Source organism: Marmota monax, unplaced genomic scaffold (genome assembly GCF_021218885.2).
Source record: "Marmota monax isolate L192 unplaced genomic scaffold, Marmota_monax_Labrador192_F-V1.1 WCK01_AAM20220418_F8-fsc00042, whole genome shotgun sequence".
Lineage (NCBI taxonomy): Eukaryota > Metazoa > Chordata > Mammalia > Rodentia > Sciuridae > Marmota > Marmota monax.
Window position 1 is genome coordinate 1,808,362 of NW_026693008.1, and position 18,148 is coordinate 1,826,509.

At 45.1% G+C, this 18,148-nt stretch overlaps 1 long non-coding RNA gene across 4 annotated transcripts in view; it reads right to left on the reverse strand.

Moving 5' to 3' along the window:
* Positions 1-18,148, reverse strand: part of LOC124098120 (uncharacterized) — a 272,483-nt gene that overhangs the window by 48,398 nt on the left and 205,937 nt on the right. For 3 of the 4 annotated variants that reach the window (XR_009227559.1, XR_009227558.1, XR_006853475.2), the window contains one exon: positions 6,842-7,787. The exons of the other annotated variant lie outside the window; for it this stretch is intronic. This is a non-coding gene — a long non-coding RNA (uncharacterized LOC124098120). Of the gene's footprint in view, positions 1-6,841; positions 7,788-18,148 lie in introns of those variants that run through there. 4 annotated transcript variants of the gene reach the window in all.

Sequence of the window (18,148 nt, forward strand, 5' to 3'; positions counted from 1 at the left end):
AAAAATAATTATAACGATAGCAATTATTTTTGTTAGAAAAAAAAAGTGAAATTATCTTAACGTTCCAGTAAAATCTAGGCCTATGAAGAGTGGGAGCTGATGTTTATTATACCGGAACACAAGTATGAAGCAGAACTGACTGTCTTTTCAATGTGTCACCTGGAACCTCACTTCATTCCAACTGGGAAGACAGGACTGAACCGAAGCCCGCCCCGTGCTCACCAGACTCGCGGGAAACCAGATTCGATGGCAGAGAAATGATTTTTTCAAGGAATTCTTGTAAACACAGGGTTAACAGCCCCCGGGAGCATAGTCAATCTGGTTCACGTTATCGTTTCTGGGTTTCTGCAAACCAGTGATTCCGACCGGCCTGCCCTTTTAGCCTGGGAAATCCCGGGAGCGGAAACTGGGGGTGGGGAGGGAGGGAGGCCCTTTGTGATTTTTCTCCAAATGAATCACCAATGATGAGAGCGATCTCCACGCTGGATCCATTCAACTGCGTTACCTTGAACAGTGAGAGCACGGGCCCTTCCCTTTTCCTGTCTTTGTCCCAGGCCAGGGCTCCCTCCCTTCACCACACCCCTGGCCTCTCACACAAAGACTCCAGGGCCTCCCTGGGGAGCTGCAGACCTCCTCTCCTCCACCCCGCCCTCTGGTCCCCCAGGTGTTGGCTGGCCAGGTTCAGCTACCTCCAAACTAGCACAGGTGACAGCTCTCGCGACCCAATCACTGCACCTCAGAATGTCCCTGCATTAACAGGAGCCTCTGGGGACACCTCGGATCCAAGCCATCACAGGAATGTTCTGTACAGTTAGGAAATACTTGGGGCCAGGGTGAAACTGGTCTTCATGGGCAAGAGGCCCTGAGAGTATTGGTTCACTGTATGAAAGGCACAGAAAACTCTCTACAGAGCCCTAAGTGGGCAGGCCTGCTGCAGAGAGGGGGCTGCAGATGTCACCAGTTATTACTTAAGGGCATGGCACCCAGGCTCTCCAGTTGGGGACGTGTTGGGAACAAGGAGAGCTGGGATATTCCTTCCCAGCCCCCAGCATTCCGCTGTCCCAGGGAATCAACCCCTCAGTGCTTTGAGGAAGTGAAGCCAGTTCTTAGAAACTCAGTCCCTTCTGATTCCCAATCAGCCAACCATTCCTGAGCACCTGCTCTGGGAGCCACAGAGCTGGCTGGGCTGGGCCCTGGGCCCTCGGAGCTGCCTGCACAACACACGCACACCTGCCTCTTCCAAAGCTGGCCTGGCCCCCAAAAAACCCAGACGGAGGGAACACACCCCACTTTCTCAGATTTTGCCAGAAAACCATAGTAAGTGGGCTACTTGGTTCTTACTAGTCTCCTTGAGGCTCATCCTCGTGGAGACACTCTGGGAAATAATGGGGTGGACGACAGGCTACCAAGGTAGACGGGTTCCCTTGCATGCCCCATACTCAGCACCCCGCACATACCCCAGCAGAGCATGTGTCACCCCAGAAGTCATTGCCTTATGAGATGCTGTGGGAACAGATCTCCCAGAGGCTGAGGTGATGGAACCCAGAGAGCAGAGGGGGGCAGAAAGAGAAAGAAAGTAGCTGATGGAGGTTATCCCTGCAGGTTCTGAGATGAGATGCAGAACATGCATAGGAGCTTAGGAGCAGCTGGAAAAGTGTTCCATACACAAGGGAACAGAGACTGCTAAGCTGAAGGAAAGAAAGAAAGAAATGATTCATTCATTCAATAAGCATTTTATGAGCCCCTGCCTTTTAAAACTGTACAGCTGTCAGTCTTCTCCACGACGCTGGGGCGTGTACCGGGAAGGGTGATCAATGGTCTGGCTTGGATGCTGCGGACAATCTCACTGCATAGGCAACACGCGCATGCGCACATGCACACACACAGGCTAACACCATCTGCCTTCAGTATCTGTGGCTTCTGCATCCACACCGTTCAACCTACCAGATAGGAGATATTCCAAAACAGAAAATTGCATCTGCACTGATCGTATGTAGTCTTTTCTTCTTATCATTCCCTAGGCATTACAGAATAACGGCTATTACCAGAGCATTTCTATGGTATTAGGTATCATAAGTCATCTAGAGACCATCTAAAGGACATGGAGTTATATACAGGTTATGTGTGTATACTAAGCCATTGCCTCTAAGGGCCTTGAGCATTTGCAGAGTTTCATGTTCACGGGGGTCCTGCGGATTCTGGAGGGGGGGATGGAACTGTGCAGGCATCCAGAGATAAGCATTCAAAGGGACTGTGTGCTTCAGATCAAAATAGCAACGCTGATAAGAGTTACTGAGAGTTCAGAGGGAAACTTCAGTAGAACCCTCAGTCTGGGAAAGGCATCCCGGACATGAAATACTTTAGGCTGGAGAAAAAGGTCAGCACAGCTTCTAATCCAAGTTTTGTTTCTTTCTTTCTTTTTTTAAAAAAAAAAAATTATCTAGGGCCTTACTATGTTGTTGAGGCCGACCTCAAACTTGCCATCCTCCTGCCTCAGCCTCCTGAGTGGCTGGGATTACAAGAGTGATCCCATCACGCCTGATCTAGTCCAAGTTCTTAACTCACTGCCCTAGATGGGTGTGAGTGATCTGAGAACTCCCGATATTACAAAAAATAACTTCTTTAAAAAAATTTTTTTTTTTTTAGTTGTAGGTGGACACCATACCTTTATTCTATTTATTTATTTTTATGTGGTGCTGAGGATCGAACCCAGTGCCTCACACATGCTGGGCAAGTGCTCCACCACTGAGCTATACCACCAGCCTCCCCATATAACTTCTTTATGAATTGCTATGGACATTTTTCTGGAGAGAGTATTTCTTGTTTTTAATCACATCTTCCAAAGAGAGACTCAAAATTGCTTAGGAACTTCTGCAAATCGATTCTGATTTGTGTTTTCATTATCCCAACCATCTACTTAGTGGTTTGTTTAAAAATCTCACATTATTTTCATTTCAAGGAGAATCCAGGTTTTAAGAACTCCAAGGGAAACAGAATTCCTTGGAGGGATCAGATGGACTTTCCCGAGGTCACCCTGAAGCCAGGCCTCCCGGTGAGGGCAGACACAGGCCCACCTGCCTGCTCCACCAGGACAGCACTCTGCTTGGCCAGGGTCCCCAGGGAGGGACTCAGGACACCCCTCTGGCTCCAAGTCTCACCTCCCTGATGGGGTTTGATGTTCCTAAGTCTGGGAAACACGGCACAGGATTTCGCCTGGTCACAGACTGACTCGAATGCTCATTTTCTCCTGTAGAAACCTGATTTTGATCCCCATCCTACTGGATTCAGCAGAACTGGTCCTTGGAGCACGTGCAGAGTAAGCATGCTTTGCACACCTTCAGCCATTGCGTGTTTTTAGCATAATCTTCTGTTGCAGTAGCAAAGCACAAACCATAGGTTCCAAAACAGGACTGCTATTTAAAAATCAATATTTATATGGACCTTCTTGCAAATTGTCTTTTCTCTTATCTCCTACTACTTAGTGTCCCAACCCAGGATTTTTTTTTTTTCTCTTTTTAACTGGGGATTGAACTCAGGGGTGTTTTACCACTGAGATACAGCTTCAATCCTTGTTTATTTTTTTATTTTTTTTATTTTTGGTACCAGGGATTGAACCCAGGGGCACTTAACCACTGAGCCCCATCCCCAGCCCTATTTTGTATTTTATTTAGAGACAGGGTCTCACTGAGTTGCTTACTCAGCTCAGTTGCTTACTCACGATCCTCCTGCCTCAGCCTCCTGAGCAGCTGGGATTATAGGCTTGCCCTACAGCGCCCAGCCTAGTGCCAGTTTCAATAAACCTCTTTCACATGTTGTATAGCAAAGACTTTTCCATGACCTGGCAAGTGGCCTGGGTTATTTATACCAAAGTCTATTTAAAAATCTTGTACAATGCTGAAATATTCAAGGGTAAAATTATACAATATGTCGCATTTGCATTCAAATAATCTGGGTAGGAGCTGGTCATGGTGACACATACCCTATAATTCCAGTGACTCGAGGGGCAGAGGCAGGAGGATGCAAGCTCGTAAATTCGAGAGCAGCCTCAGCAACATAGAAGAACCTGTTTCAAAATGAAAAAAAAAAAAATCCTGCAGCTCAGGAGGCTGAGGCAGGAGGATCGTGAGTTCAAAGCCAGCCTCAGCAACTTAGCAAGGCCCTAAGTAACTCAGGGAGACCCTGTCTCTAAATAAAACATAAACAAGGGCTGGGGATGGGGCTCAGTGGTTAAGCACCCCTGGGTTCAATCCCTGGTACCAAAAAAAGGAAAAAGAAAAAAAGAGAGAAAGAAACAGGCCCTAGTTGTTTCTCTGAAACACTCGTTTGTTAAATTCTATGGTTAAAAGTTTTTTTGCTAATGATGTCTGCCACACTCTCTAAGTATCATTATGGTGGTGAATTATATTTTAGTAAAGTCGATTCAGTGGAGTTCACTCTCTATGGTCAGTTTTGCTCTGGGGCTGTTTTGACAACATGAATTTATTCCAGCGCCCTCAATATATTAGGAATAATCTGAATGTCCATAAATTTCATGTTTGCACCCAACTCTGTCCTTGAGCAACACTCACTTCCCACTGAACTGAATGTCCTCTGAACACACAAAACAGCACGCCTCCAAAATCCATCGTCCCCCTCAGTTTACCACGTGGTCATGAGCCATGCCCATGAGTAGCAGGTGCTGTCCCCGCCTCTGGGATTTCAGATCACCCCTTCTGTCCCTTCTGGATGGCTCACAGGCTGCAGCCCACCCAACACCCGCTTCCAGGAGCAAATACCAGGTCATGTGCAAGGCCAAGTGCATTATTTCTGAACCATTTCATGGGGGTTAAATTATGCTACCATTTTATTCGATTCCTGTATTTTTTTCTTGTCCTAATGTACCCCTGACAGATTTTCCAGCGTGGAGAACCCAGAGCTTCTGCGTCTCAGCACTACTGGCATTTTGGGTTGGGTGATTCTTGCTACACGGGGTGGAGCTGGCCTGTGATTTGTGGGTTATTCAGCAACAACCCTGAACTTGGCCTTCTACCCACTGCAGATGCCAGCGGTAGCACCACATCCCCGCCCCCTTGTAGACATGCTTATAGGCCTTGCCAAATGTCCCCTAGGGAGAGGGACAAAATGATACATGATTTTTCAGAGTGGTCAAACGCCACTTCCCAGAAGCTCTGGCATGTTTATCACCCTGCCCTGGTGACTTTTAGGAATGCATATGTCCCATGGTAGCAGAACTTCCTGCTCTGGTCTGATGAGGGTCTCCACGTGAGTCCTGGTGCTCATATTATTGACAGTGGCAATGGTAGGCCACTCAGTTGACATTGAGCTCAAAATGTCTATCCCTGAATTCAGAGAACCATGGCTCTCTGACGAGATCTTTACTTTCAGAGTATGCAGATCTGGAACCACACAGGATCTGATAACAAAAATAATATTAGCAACAAGAGCTACTCTTGGGCCCTGCCGGAGAACCAAGCACCATGCTGCAAGCATTACATTTGCTGTTTGCATCGTTACCTTTATGAGAGCCCATTCTAGAAGCCTGTCTGTCTGTCACCACCCCCTAACCTTAATAGGAGAAAACTGTCAGGGGAGCACCGAGTCTCCAAAGAGTGCAATAATCTGCCTGAGATCAGCTTCTAGCAAGAGAAGGACAGACAGCAGGCCAAGACCTCTGGTTCTGCAGTCTATCTTCTCCTGTCCCTGTAGCCTCCTCATTTCTGAGTTCCAGCAGCTACCTTCTGGGCATCCCCTTCCTTTCCCAAAGCAGCGACTGGAAGGGGCGCAGCGCAGCAGAGAGCTGAGAAACCAAACTGCTCACCCAAGGGAGCTGGGCTCAGCAAAAATGACCTCGAGTGGTTATAGTGCGATATTGTGTGCAAACATTAGAAATAAGGTTGTAGAAGATAATTAATCATATGGAAATGTATCCATGCTTTGTTTATCCAGCAGCTTGTGTACCTGTTATGGTGGGGATGTGAGGTGCCCCCAACAACTCATGTGTGAGATGGTGCAGGAAGGTCCAGAGGAGACATGACTGGGTTGTGAGAGCCTTAACCCAACCAGTGAATGAGTCCCTGATGGGATTAACTGGGTGGTGGCTGGAGGCAGGTGGGTGTGGCTGGAGGAGGTGAGTGTGGCTGGAGGAGGGGACATTGGGGGCGTGGCTTCCTCTGAAACTATGAGCCCCCAAATAAACTTTTCCTCCTCTACAATTGTTCTAGTCAAGGTCTTTTAGTCACAGCAGCAAGAAAGTTGATTAAAACACACACACACACACACACACACACACAAATACAAGGTGTTATCTCAATTCAGGAAGCACCATTATTTCTGCATGGGTCCAACTAATGTTGCGTGACCTCTTTTGTTTTTGTTTAAGTACCTGGGATTGAATGCAGTAGTGCTCAACTACTGAGCTACATGCCCAGCCCTTTTTAAATTTTTTTATTTTAAGACATGGTTCACTAATTGCTTAGGGCCTTGCTAAGTTGCTGAGGCTGGCTTTGAACTCGCAATTCTCCTGCTTCAGCCTTACATCTACATATATATATATATATATATATATATATATATATATATATATAGCTACATATATACATATATATGTTAATATATATAAATATATTTTATATATGGTATATATCAAATATATATGAAATAAACTTAGTTTTAGATAAGGAACTGAAGCATGAGATCTCACAAGCGATAATGTAAAGGGAACTAGATACTTAATGAGTTCAAGTTGAATTAAATTCTAGAATAGAGAAAGAACTTGCAGATGTGATTACAAAACCACTGTCAGTAATCTCAGAGAAATCGGAGACTGGGAGTGAGGCCAGCGAATCAGAGACACGAATATGTTATTCCAGTGTTCAAATATGAGAAAAATGTGGATTCTAAAAACTCCAAGGCAATGGGTTATTACACACACATTTTATGAACATTTAGGAAAAAGAGCTCAGCCAGAGACGGCTATGAGCCTGCAGAGGTTCAAGTCATGCTGATCTATTTCCTCTTTCAATAGTTTTGTTTTTGATGGATCAATAAAATATTCCAGACATCATGCCCTTCAATTCCAGCATTTGATAAACATGATATGCTTCTCTTTGTGGAGAGCGTGGACTAGATGATAATTTGATGGTTGCAGTCATAGCTAACTGAATTATTAATAATTACTACCAATGACTGCAAACTGAGCCAGGCTCTGTGCTGTGCCTGCAGCATACACAACTTTGTCAGATGGATGCCATTGTTATTGTCACTTATAAAGATGGAGAAACTGAGGCTTAGAAAGGTGAACTTTTTTTTTTTTTTTGAACCAGGAATTGAGCCCAGGGGTGCTTAACCATTGAGCCACATCCCTCGCCCTTTCTTAAATATTTGATTTAGAGACAGGGTCTCCCTGAGTTGCTCAGGGCCTTGCTAAGTTGCTGAGGCTGGCTTTGAACTTGCCATCCTCCTGCCTCAGCTGTTCTTGAAGACACCTACCATTGAAACAGAAGAGCTGGAATGGGTACTTTAAACTACACCTTCCGAATACATGAACAGGGATTGGCAGGAGGACTTGGGGTGCAAGTCCTGGGTCCAATGCTCGTCAGGCTGACCGCTGGGGAGTTTGGCCCTCCGTGTCCAGTTCCTTCTTTTCTTTTGCTTGGAGGAGTAGAGGCCTCTCCACGGCAGGGGCTGGATCCAGGGAGTCAGGGAAGGCCATCTTCTCTTTCCAAAAATATAGTCCCTCAGGTCACCATGAGGTTCATCCCTTTCAGAACTTTCCATGGACATTTTGCCTGAATAAGAAAGAAGCATTTGGCCCAGTTATTTCACTAGTTCAGCTGCAAATAAATCTTTGGGGAGAGGGGAAAAAAAAAAAAGTCTCCTGGCTTTAAAAAATAAAGGATTTGTTTTTTTTAAAACTTTCTCCCAAAGTACTTTGTTATAAAAGTTGGGGGGGGGGGGAGGAAGGAAAGAGGGAGAACTAGAGAAAAGAGGAGGGGATAGTAAAGAAGGGGAGGAGGGGAGGAGAATGAAGGGCAGAAAGAGAGAAGGAGGGTCACAAAGAAGGAGAAAAAGAAGCTTCCTGTTTGCGTGGTGCGCTCCAATTCCTTTCCAAGGCAGTGGGGCAAACTCAAGTGGTTACAGTTCCCCCAGCTGTTTGGTCTGAGATGCAGGGTAAACAAGGCTGCCCGCCTGCCCCTCATCTGGCCCCCAGGAGGCTGGGGCCTCCGCAGCCCTGGAGCTGGCTGGGCTTCTGCCTGCTGAGTCAGCAGGAGCAGCCACAGGAATCTCACTGTTTCCCTTTGGAATCCTTCTGAGTGCCAGCAGCAGAGCATGCAGGTGAAGGGTGAAGGCCTGCAACAATCAAGGTCAGCTGCCATTTGGAAACTGGGACACAGTTCTCAGATCCTTCCTGACTCCACCCGCGCTCCCAGTTGATCGCAAGAAGAGGCTGTGCGGTTTCAGGACGCATGCGCAGTGAGGGTTTGGCCAGGCAAAGACCCAGGACTGTTGTTCTGCTGGGCTTGACTCTGTTTTCTCTTCCGTGGGTACTGTATCCAGCTGTATTTGCAGCAAGGCAATCCCAGTGGCTCGGGAGGCTGAGGCAGGAGGATCGCAGGTTCAAAGCCAGACTCAGCAACTTAGTGAGGCGCTAAGCAACTGAGTGAGACCCTGTCTCTAAATAAAGTACAAAATAGGACTGGGGATATGGCTCAGTGGTTGAGTGCCCCTGAGTTCAATCCCTGGTACCCCCCAAAAAAAGAATTTAAAAAGTTTCAGTAAATACATAGAACAACATGGGAAACATCATATGTGTTAAGGGAAAGGAGTCAGAATTAAATGGCTATGTATAATATGATTTCATGTATATAACATTCTGTACAAGATAAAACAGGGGTAACCAATGGCTGCCACAGGCTGAGTTGAAGGGCAGGCTGATTACAACCGAGCAATGATGGACCCTCTCCTTACTTGACTGTGGTGGTGTCTACACAATTGCATGCACTGATCCCAACTCACAGAACTGGACAGTATAGAACTCTGTTGGATGGGCAGAGGAAGAAAGCAAGGACGAAAAGATGCACAACTTGAAATATCAAGGGATCTAGTGACTGTGAACCTTTCACCAGTAGGAAATAGAAATTCTCGTCCAGCAGCGTGCATGACCCGTCAGAAGATGGCACAAGAACCAATAGTCAGGCCCCAGGCCGTGAGCTGCCCAGCTCAGTAAGGCACCCTCGTACCTACTCTAGCTTCTTCCCTCCCACATTCTGTTTGCACCCACTTCCCCTTCTTGGCCTTGTGCTACCTACTAGTACATCACAAAAGCTTCCACCCTGGTCTTTGCTTTGAGAAGAACTTTAGAGAAAAACTCTAGGCATGACTCTGTCACTCACACTCGTGCCAATAGAAATGGGGGCCGCAGGAGGTGCTGGGCCTTCAGTCTCTGGGCATGCTCTCCTTCGGACCTCCTCTTCCTCTTCCCAAACTATAACCCAGGCTCAAACGTGTGAATAAACCCAGCCTCCTAAGACAGGGAAGGACCACACTGTGCAAAGAACATTGGTTCCTGGAAGACTGTTTTGGTCGGCTTTTTCACTGCTGTGACTAAAAGTCCCAACCAGAACAACTGTAGAGGAGGAGCAGTTTATCTGGGGGCTCAGGGTTTCAGAGGTCGCAGTCTACAGACAGCAGGCTCCATTCCTCAGGGCTGGAGGGGAGGCAGGACATCATGGAGGAAGAGTGTGGTGGAGGGAAGCAGCTCACATGGTGATCAGGAAGCAGAGAGAGACTCCACTCTCCAGAGACAAATAGAGACCCCAAAGCCACGCCCCCAATGCTCCCTCCTCCAGCCACACCCACCTGCCTCCAGCCACCACACAGTTAATCCCATCAGGGAGTCATTCACTGGTTGGGTTGAGGCTCTCACAATCCAGTCTTGTCTCCTCTGGACCTTCTTGCACTGTCTCACACGTGAGCCTTTGGGGGACACCTCACATCCCAACCATAACAACGATCCTGTGGGGAAGACTTGAGCAACCTCAAACAAGGTTAACCTCAGGACTGTTTCATAAGAAAGGAAGGAATCTCCATATTCTTTAAACCCATGTCTTTGCAGGGCAGGGGTGGGGTCTTTGTTATAGCAGCAGCATCTTTACATAAAGATAGCCATCACATATTTTATCACTGAAATTTCAACAATTCGGGGGTGACAGAGATGCTATTAGTAATGATGCTGGGATAATAGGAACAATACAGGGTTCCTTCAGCCTTCAACCTTCTACGCAGAACTTTACATTCACTTGGTTTTACATTTTCTTTACCACGAATGGGGGGAAGGATGGAGGGTGTCACTGACGTCAATAGTAATCGATTAACCGAATGGGAGTTGTTGGCCAGAAAGTTGCTGGTCTCTGTATACAGAGTGTTTATGGGAATTTCCATTCCCAGGAGATAGGGATGTGCCTCTCCCTGGAGATGCATGGACACCCCAATACTAGATAATCCCGAAGGGATTTCTAACATGTCTGGGAAAATCTAAGGATCAGAGCAGTCATCCAGGACGTCTGCGTTTGGATGGGAGTGGAGAAGAGTCTGTAGGTAGGTTTTGAAATGACATTCCCAGGTGAATGGACATGAGGTGGCTTGTGCTCCAACTTCGTTCTAGCACCTGAGGCCTCGGGACCCTTTTTCAGACACTCTCTGAGACATGGCAGTCCCAAAGTGTGGTGTTACATCCCAGATGACAGAGTACTGCCTTGAGCTTGCGAGATCATGGTGCCTGCAGCTACAATGTAACTAAATGTAAATGGCAGAAAATGGAGAAAGCTCCCGGCCCCGTGGCAGTGTGTTGAGCATGGCAGCTCTGCTCCACACTGGTCCCCCTCTGTCCTTAGTCCTCCTTGGGTGACTGACTGCATACACACCTCTTGTGAACATGCAATACTTATTTAACGAAATGAATTTTCTTTCTGAAGATGCTAACCATACGACAGAAAACCAAGCCATTGAGCCTGTTCTTTGTGGGTATACAAGCACTTGCCCCTCTGAAATGAATGGTACCACTGAAGAATGACATCATGAGCCCGTGCAGTGGTGCACGCCTGTAATCCCTGCGGCTCAGGAGGATCACAAGTTCGAGGCCATCCTATCACCTCGTGATGCCACAGAGAGTGAGACCAACTCACATCTGTTCAGAGCTCCTCTGAGCTGGGACCCAGCTCCTCCCTCAGTGGCTCCACGGCTGTCGATCCAATTCAAGGGGAGGACAGCCAGTGTGCGGTGGCCGTCTACCACCCACCACCGTTCCCTCTCTCACATCAGACGAGTTCACCGTCCCACAGACCAGAAGCCACAGCCTCTGCTCTCTATCTGCAAGGCCAAGGTATTCGAGTTTACAAAGCAGTCGGAGGGAGGAAAGCTTAGCATTCAGATACAAGGAACTTTAAAATCCTAATTTGCCAAATAAAACCCGTTTCCTTGGAGCTCAGTAAACAGGCTCCCAGGGACAGACCTGGGGACTAGACATCTCCTCTATTTATGGTTCCCCTGGCCTCCCTCTCGGCTCTGAATCCCATCAGCTCTACAGAAAGCAAAGCAGTTTCTTCTATTAAGCCTCTCTATTCCCAGCTTGGGACGAAAGTAGTGACATACAGAGCCAGCTGCCATTGAAATGTCCCAGCCATCTGCTTCCTCCCTGTTTCCCCTGCTCTGTACACAGTTCAGTGCTTTTCCCAGGTTAGCGATGTGCTGTGAGCAGACAGAATCATCTTTATCACCATGTTCCTTTAACTGAACACCTACTACGTTCCAAGCACCATGTTGGTGACTTTATGTACATTATTTCACATAATCCTCACAAAAATACTGAGGTAGTATTACAGCCCCGTTTCCCTGGTGGTAAAACTTAGATCGTTTTGGAGATTTTTCAAAGACCATACACTAATAAGTGGAATCGTCTCAACTTTAAGCTCTCTCTTTTGGAAAGATGCTGGCCTGAGCTGATAAACCATCAGATAAATTTCAAAGTAGGTAAAAACAGTTTTAGCTCCCTTTCCTGTTTTAAAGCCATGGGACACCCTACTTGGATTCTGCCACTTTTCCCCAAACTTCCAGATATCGTATCCTTTCATAGTGATATTTGCAGTGGAAAAGGAGATTCTCAGAAAATCAAACAGCTGAATTACACAAATAAATTAACCTGGAAAGACTGGCCACACCAGCTAGTTACAGTTTGGTGTTGTGTGCCACCCTTGTTTGGTAGACACTCCTTTCCTTTGGTGACTCCAGGTAGATGGCAGTTGTTCTCAAAATTTTAACAACCCTGCACCCTCAGCAACATCGAGTTCACACACAAGACGTCTCAAAACAGCTATAGATCCAACTTTCCTATTTGTGAAAAGCAGAACAAAAATTATTTTAAGTTCATTGTTATGATTCAGAGTATTTTGTAGAGGTTGGCAAGGGCAGTTTAGCCAGGTACAGGTGCACACCTGTAATCCCAGCTGCTGGGGAGGCTGAGGCAGGAGGATCGCGTGTTTAAAGACAGCCTCAGCAAAAGTGAGGCTCTAAGCAACTCCGTGAGACCCTACAAAATAGGGCTGAGGATGGGGCTCAGTGGTCGAGTGCCCCTGAATTCAATCCCTGGTACCTTAAAAAAAATGAAAACAGTAAAAAGATTCAGATCCCTAAATGGTTTCTGATCAAATGACACAGGGTTTTCTAGCAAATGAAAATGTCTTCTTTGGATACTCATCTTCTTGGGTCCCCAGGACATGCCTGCACTCTGCTGTAGAAAGACTAAAGTGTTCCAGATGATAGACTTTCCTCCTGGTGGACCACTGTGAGTTGAGTTTGGATAATGATTGTTCTGTTTCCAGAAAGTCACTGGGGAACGAGGAAAGGGAGTGGGGACTTGGAAACTCACCAGGCCTCAGACACCTCCTCAGGTGGTCCTGCTCTGTTAGGCCCCCAAATCCCCAGCCTGGAACTGTCCTTGCTGATGTTTTCTTTAGTTTGGACTTTAAAGAGTCACAGACAAGGGCATTTTTTCCCCCACAAAATGTTCTTCAGTTCTAGTTTGTAATCCCAGCAGCTTGGGAGGCTGAGGCAGGAGGATCACAAGTTCAAAGCCAGCCTCAGCAATTTAGCGAGGCCCTCAGAAACTCGGTGAGACCCTGTCTCTAAATAAAATATTAAAAAGGACTGGGGATGTGGCTCAGTGGTTAAGCACTGAAAAAAGTTCTAGAATTCTAGAAATGACCTCCTGGCCCAAGAGACCTCACATACTCCAACATTTCAGACATGAAGTGACCTAAAAGCAGTCTCTCTGTGCATTGCCTTTTCTCCTTTCCAGGAAGAAAGTTTGAATAAGAGATACATTTGGGAAGATTTGAGGCTTACAAGTAGGTTTGTCAAAAAGAAGGTCAAACTAGGGATTTCCTATGATAGGTAATTCTTTATCCTTGCTAAGTGAATAATTAATGTTGTTTTAATATGGAGCTGGCCCTTAATGCAGATAATTTATACGCATGAAAACCTCCTCCCCGTCTCTCAAAGCAATTAAAAAAAAATTTTTTTTTTCTTAAAACTCACTAGGAGGACAGCTTAAAATAAGTAAACATTTGGGTGGTCTGTTGATATTCAGAAAGCACACATTTGAAATTAACTAATTTGCCTTCTATGAGAAACAGATTTTAACGCTGTTCAAAGAGATGCAGCTTTGAAATTAAGTAGCACAAGTTGCCTTTGCATACCCTCTGAGTTGCTTAGGTTGTTGTTCTAATAGCAGAATTTGCTAATGAAGCGACAGAAGTTGCCAGAAGGAAGGAAAGGGGCTGGGCTGTGAGCGGCCTCCAGAGAGAATTTCTTTCTTCCTTTCTTTTTGGTACTAAGGATTGAACCCAGAGGAAGTTAACCACTGAGCAACATCCCCAGCCCTTTTTATGTTTTCTTTAGAGACAGGGTCTCGCTAAGCAACTTAGGACCTTGGTAAATTGCTGAGGCTGGCTTTGAACTTGTGATCCTCCTACCTCAGCCTCCTGAGTTGCTGGGAAGAAATGTATGCACCACCACACTTGGCTCTAGAGAGAGTTTCAAGCATCAGCACCAAGTAGGCACCTTGTAGTAACCATACATTTGTCTCCAAACCTGGTCCCTGAGGAGGCTGACCCCTGGAGACTGCGTCCCTGGGGCTCCTTGGCCAGCTTGCTTCAAGTTGGGTTTCCTAGAGGGAGAGATTGACTAGAAAGTCAGAGGAAGGAGGGAGAGAAGCTGCAGTATTTCTGCCCTCCTCCCTCAAATTCAAGTCTCCTATAGGGAAGTCCCTCCGCTGTATCTTTGGCCCATGATCATGGCTGTGTGGGTTCGCTGCTCGCTGGGTACTTCCTTACCTCTTGTATGTTCCCTCAACTACAGCCACACCCCCTTCACTGACAATCATCAACCCAACCGGCTTTGGGGCTGGCAAAGCGTCCTTCCTGTGTGCTGACTGGATCCTGAAAAATGGCTCAAGTGGCTTTTCCGCAATAAGTCTGAGGAATACCCAGAGGTGGCCTCCTTATGATGATCCCCGAGATGAATCAGAAATCAAAGCCAAGGAGTTGGCGTTGACTGAATGGTCCATGACCCATGCTCAGCGCTGCCCTTGGAGAATCTCAGGACTGGAGGTGGAGCCAATATCTTAAAATAACATGACCAAAGCCTACCTAGGCCCAAAGGAAGGAATCCTTTAAGTGTTCATCTTAAATGTTATTTTTATTAATTTTTGAAAGCAATATTTTAATTAATATTTATTAAATAAATAGCATTTAGTGAATATTTTTAATATTTAATAAATAACTAATTTTAATAAATATTAAATAATATTTAATAGTAAATAAAAATAATATTAAAGAATCTTTTAAGGACACTGGGTAAAATGGACGAGGGGATATTTTAGCAAAAACTCTTCTGCATTCAGTACTCATTGTGAGTTTACAATGAACTCCTATTGCATCCAGTGGCAAAGACAACCTTATCAATCACCACTGGACACTGATATGTGAATATCGGAGCGAATGTATGATTTTATTTTATTAATATATAGTTCCCATGCCATAACATTTACCCTCTGAGATACAAATTCAGCAGTTTTTAAGGTATTCAGAGTGTGTGACCACCACCACTGTCAGATTCCAGAATGTTGTGGCCATGAGCAGTCACTCCGGTTCCCTCCCCTCCCCTCCCCATCCGGGTACCACTAACTGTCCTCTCTCTGTGGATTTGCCTACTCTAGCATTTCCTGTGAATGGAGTCCTACAGGATGCAGGTAGCCATTTATAACTGGCTTCTTTGACCCACCATAATATTTTCCAGATTCTTCCTTGTCATAGACACAGTTCTTCCTCCATCACTTTTTATAGCTCACAGTAGCTTCATGGACCTTGACCCAGGTATTGAAAATTTGAACTCTTAATTTTTATGCCACCTTTGCTTTGTTGTTGGAAAAACTAAGAATGTTGCCAGGAGAACAACGTGCCCAATATTTAATTTAGACCCTACTTAAATCAGATTCCTACTGGGTGCATCTGTTTAATCCCTTTGTCAACAAATAATTTCTAAAAAGTCAGAAACATAATTCTCCCAAATATATAGCGAGTACCTGTCAAGTATGGCTTTAACTCAGTAACAGGGGACACAGCAAGGGGACAAAGCTGGCTCAGAGACTCTACAAAGACTGATATAGATTGGAGTCAGTTAAAAAGCTGGAACAAAATGGCAAATTTACCCAGCGGCTCAAGAAGGAGGCTAAGGCAGGAGCATCAAAGCCAGCCTCAGCAAGTTGGCCAGGCCCTAAGCAACCTAGCCAGACCCTATCTCTAAATATAATATAAAAAGGGCTGGGGATGGGGCTCTGTGGTTAAGCACCCCTGTGTTCAATCCCTGGTACAAAAAAATAAATAAACAAAAAAAAAAAAAGACAAATTTGGATCCCAAACTGGTTAATTTCCTTCAGAGCAATAAAACTGTAACCTGTAGGGTTCTCTTTTCTTCTGGCCCAAAATTATTTGCATCACCAAGGAACAGAAATCATTTGCAATTATCAGTCTTCTACAAGTTAACTTCTAACCCTACAAAGTCTGGGTTCTAATTAATAGCCAGTTTTAGGATGATCTTCCTTTGTTTCAGAGCAGCTGTCCCCCAAACTGAGGCAAACATTCTCTCTCTGTGGCCTCCTATGTGACAGCCATGGCCTTGAACCCTGGATATGTGGCTAGAGTGACTGAGGAACTAAATTGCTCATTTTATTTGATTTTTATTCATTCGGGTTTAACTTTAAAGAGTTGCCTGTGACAAGTGACTACCTATTGGACAGCAGAGTCCTGCACCATCAAATGACCCTGATGTGAGCTCCTTAGAACAACCAGTATCACTTTGAAACGGCTCAAAGAAATCCGTTGGCCTGTTCCCAAGTTTTCTCTCCCTTATGCTTCCTTTCATTGGCCTTTATTTTCTGCTCTGCTGTGGGGAGCTGAAGGGACCGATCTGTTTACAGACTGCTGCCCGTTGGTGGCTTCCTTCCAATTCTCAGATCAGGCTGAGGACGCAGGCCCGGGCTGCAGGCCGGGTGAGCCAACTCAGCTGCGCGCAGGGGCTGACGCGCTCTCCCTGGGAGCCCGCAGGAAATGTCACGGGAAAAGCCTGCAAAGTGGTTCTCAGCCCCTTTCTCCATCGGACTCGCCAGGGCGAACTGCTCTTAATGTTTTGAACTTGGATATTATTAATGGTTGGGAAGGGCTTCTGGTAAGAGGATTCCCGGGTAAATAGGTCATTAGATCCTAAGTGCGTATGGATGGAGTTCCCAGAAAGATCTCCACGGAAGTGGGTTCACTTAACCTTAAATATATTTCTATGTTTACGATATATATTTTATACAAGATAAATATTGGGTAATATATAATATATTTCATCAAATAAATATTATATAAAACCGGTATTTATGAAATATATATATATATTATAAACAAAAAACAAACAAACAAGAGTACAAAGAGGGACCCTACAGAATGGGAGAAATATTCATATATATGAATATTATATATGAAGTATTCACATATATATACATAAATATGCAAATATTTCTACATATTTTAAATATGTACATATAAATATTAAAATTTATATATTATAAAATATATATTATGTAATATATTGTGTGATATTATAATATATATTTTATAATGTATATGATATATTTAAATAATATATATTTTATTATGTAAAAATATACTTTTATTATATAATATGTTTTATTATATATAATATATATTTTAATATATATGAAATATGTTGTCCTTATGACAAAATAATACAAGAGGGATTTTTTTTTGGGGGGGGGTGGTATCAGGGATTGAACTTAGGAGCACTCAACCACTGAACCATGCCCCCAGCCCTATTTTGTATTTTATTTAGAGACAGGGTCTCACTGAGTTGCTTAGGGCCTTGCTTTTGCTGAGGCTGGCTTTGAACTCTCGATCCTCCTGCCCCAGCCTCTCAAGCCACTGGGATTACAGGTGTGCACCACTGCACCAGCACAAGAGGGATTTTTGTGGATCTGTTTTGGAAGAACTATTTATGATATGCCGATGGTTTAAAAATGAGTAATTGAGACCCTGTGTAGGACCCTGATGTACCACACTCAGAACGTGACAGATACACTAATTGTGCCTTGGGAGGATTGCCTGCTTCAGGGTCTCCAGCTGTACCAGAGCATTTCTGCCTTTGTTAAATGAGAAGCTTCTGGTTGCTAACTCCTAATGACTTCTCAGGGCTCTGGGGATGGAGCTGTCAGTGGCTGTTTTCAGTGACTCCTCCGGGTCACCATCCCAACAGTTGAGTTTGACTTGCCCTATACCGAAACTTGCTTGCCAAGAGCTGAGTGTTCTGCCCTGGATTCACCAGGATCCTGTCTCAGAAGGGAGCTGACGGCACAAGGATTCTGAGTTTGGAATCCGTTTGCCCATCCTGGCAGCCTCTGTGACTCTGATTTCTTGAATCTTCCTCTTTCACATTCCCTCAAATAAGCTGAAGCCTTTACTGGAAGGTCAAGTAAACTTTGCTGTAAATCACTAGAGATTCCAGAAAAGGAAAGTTTAAAAAGAAAACCCACATT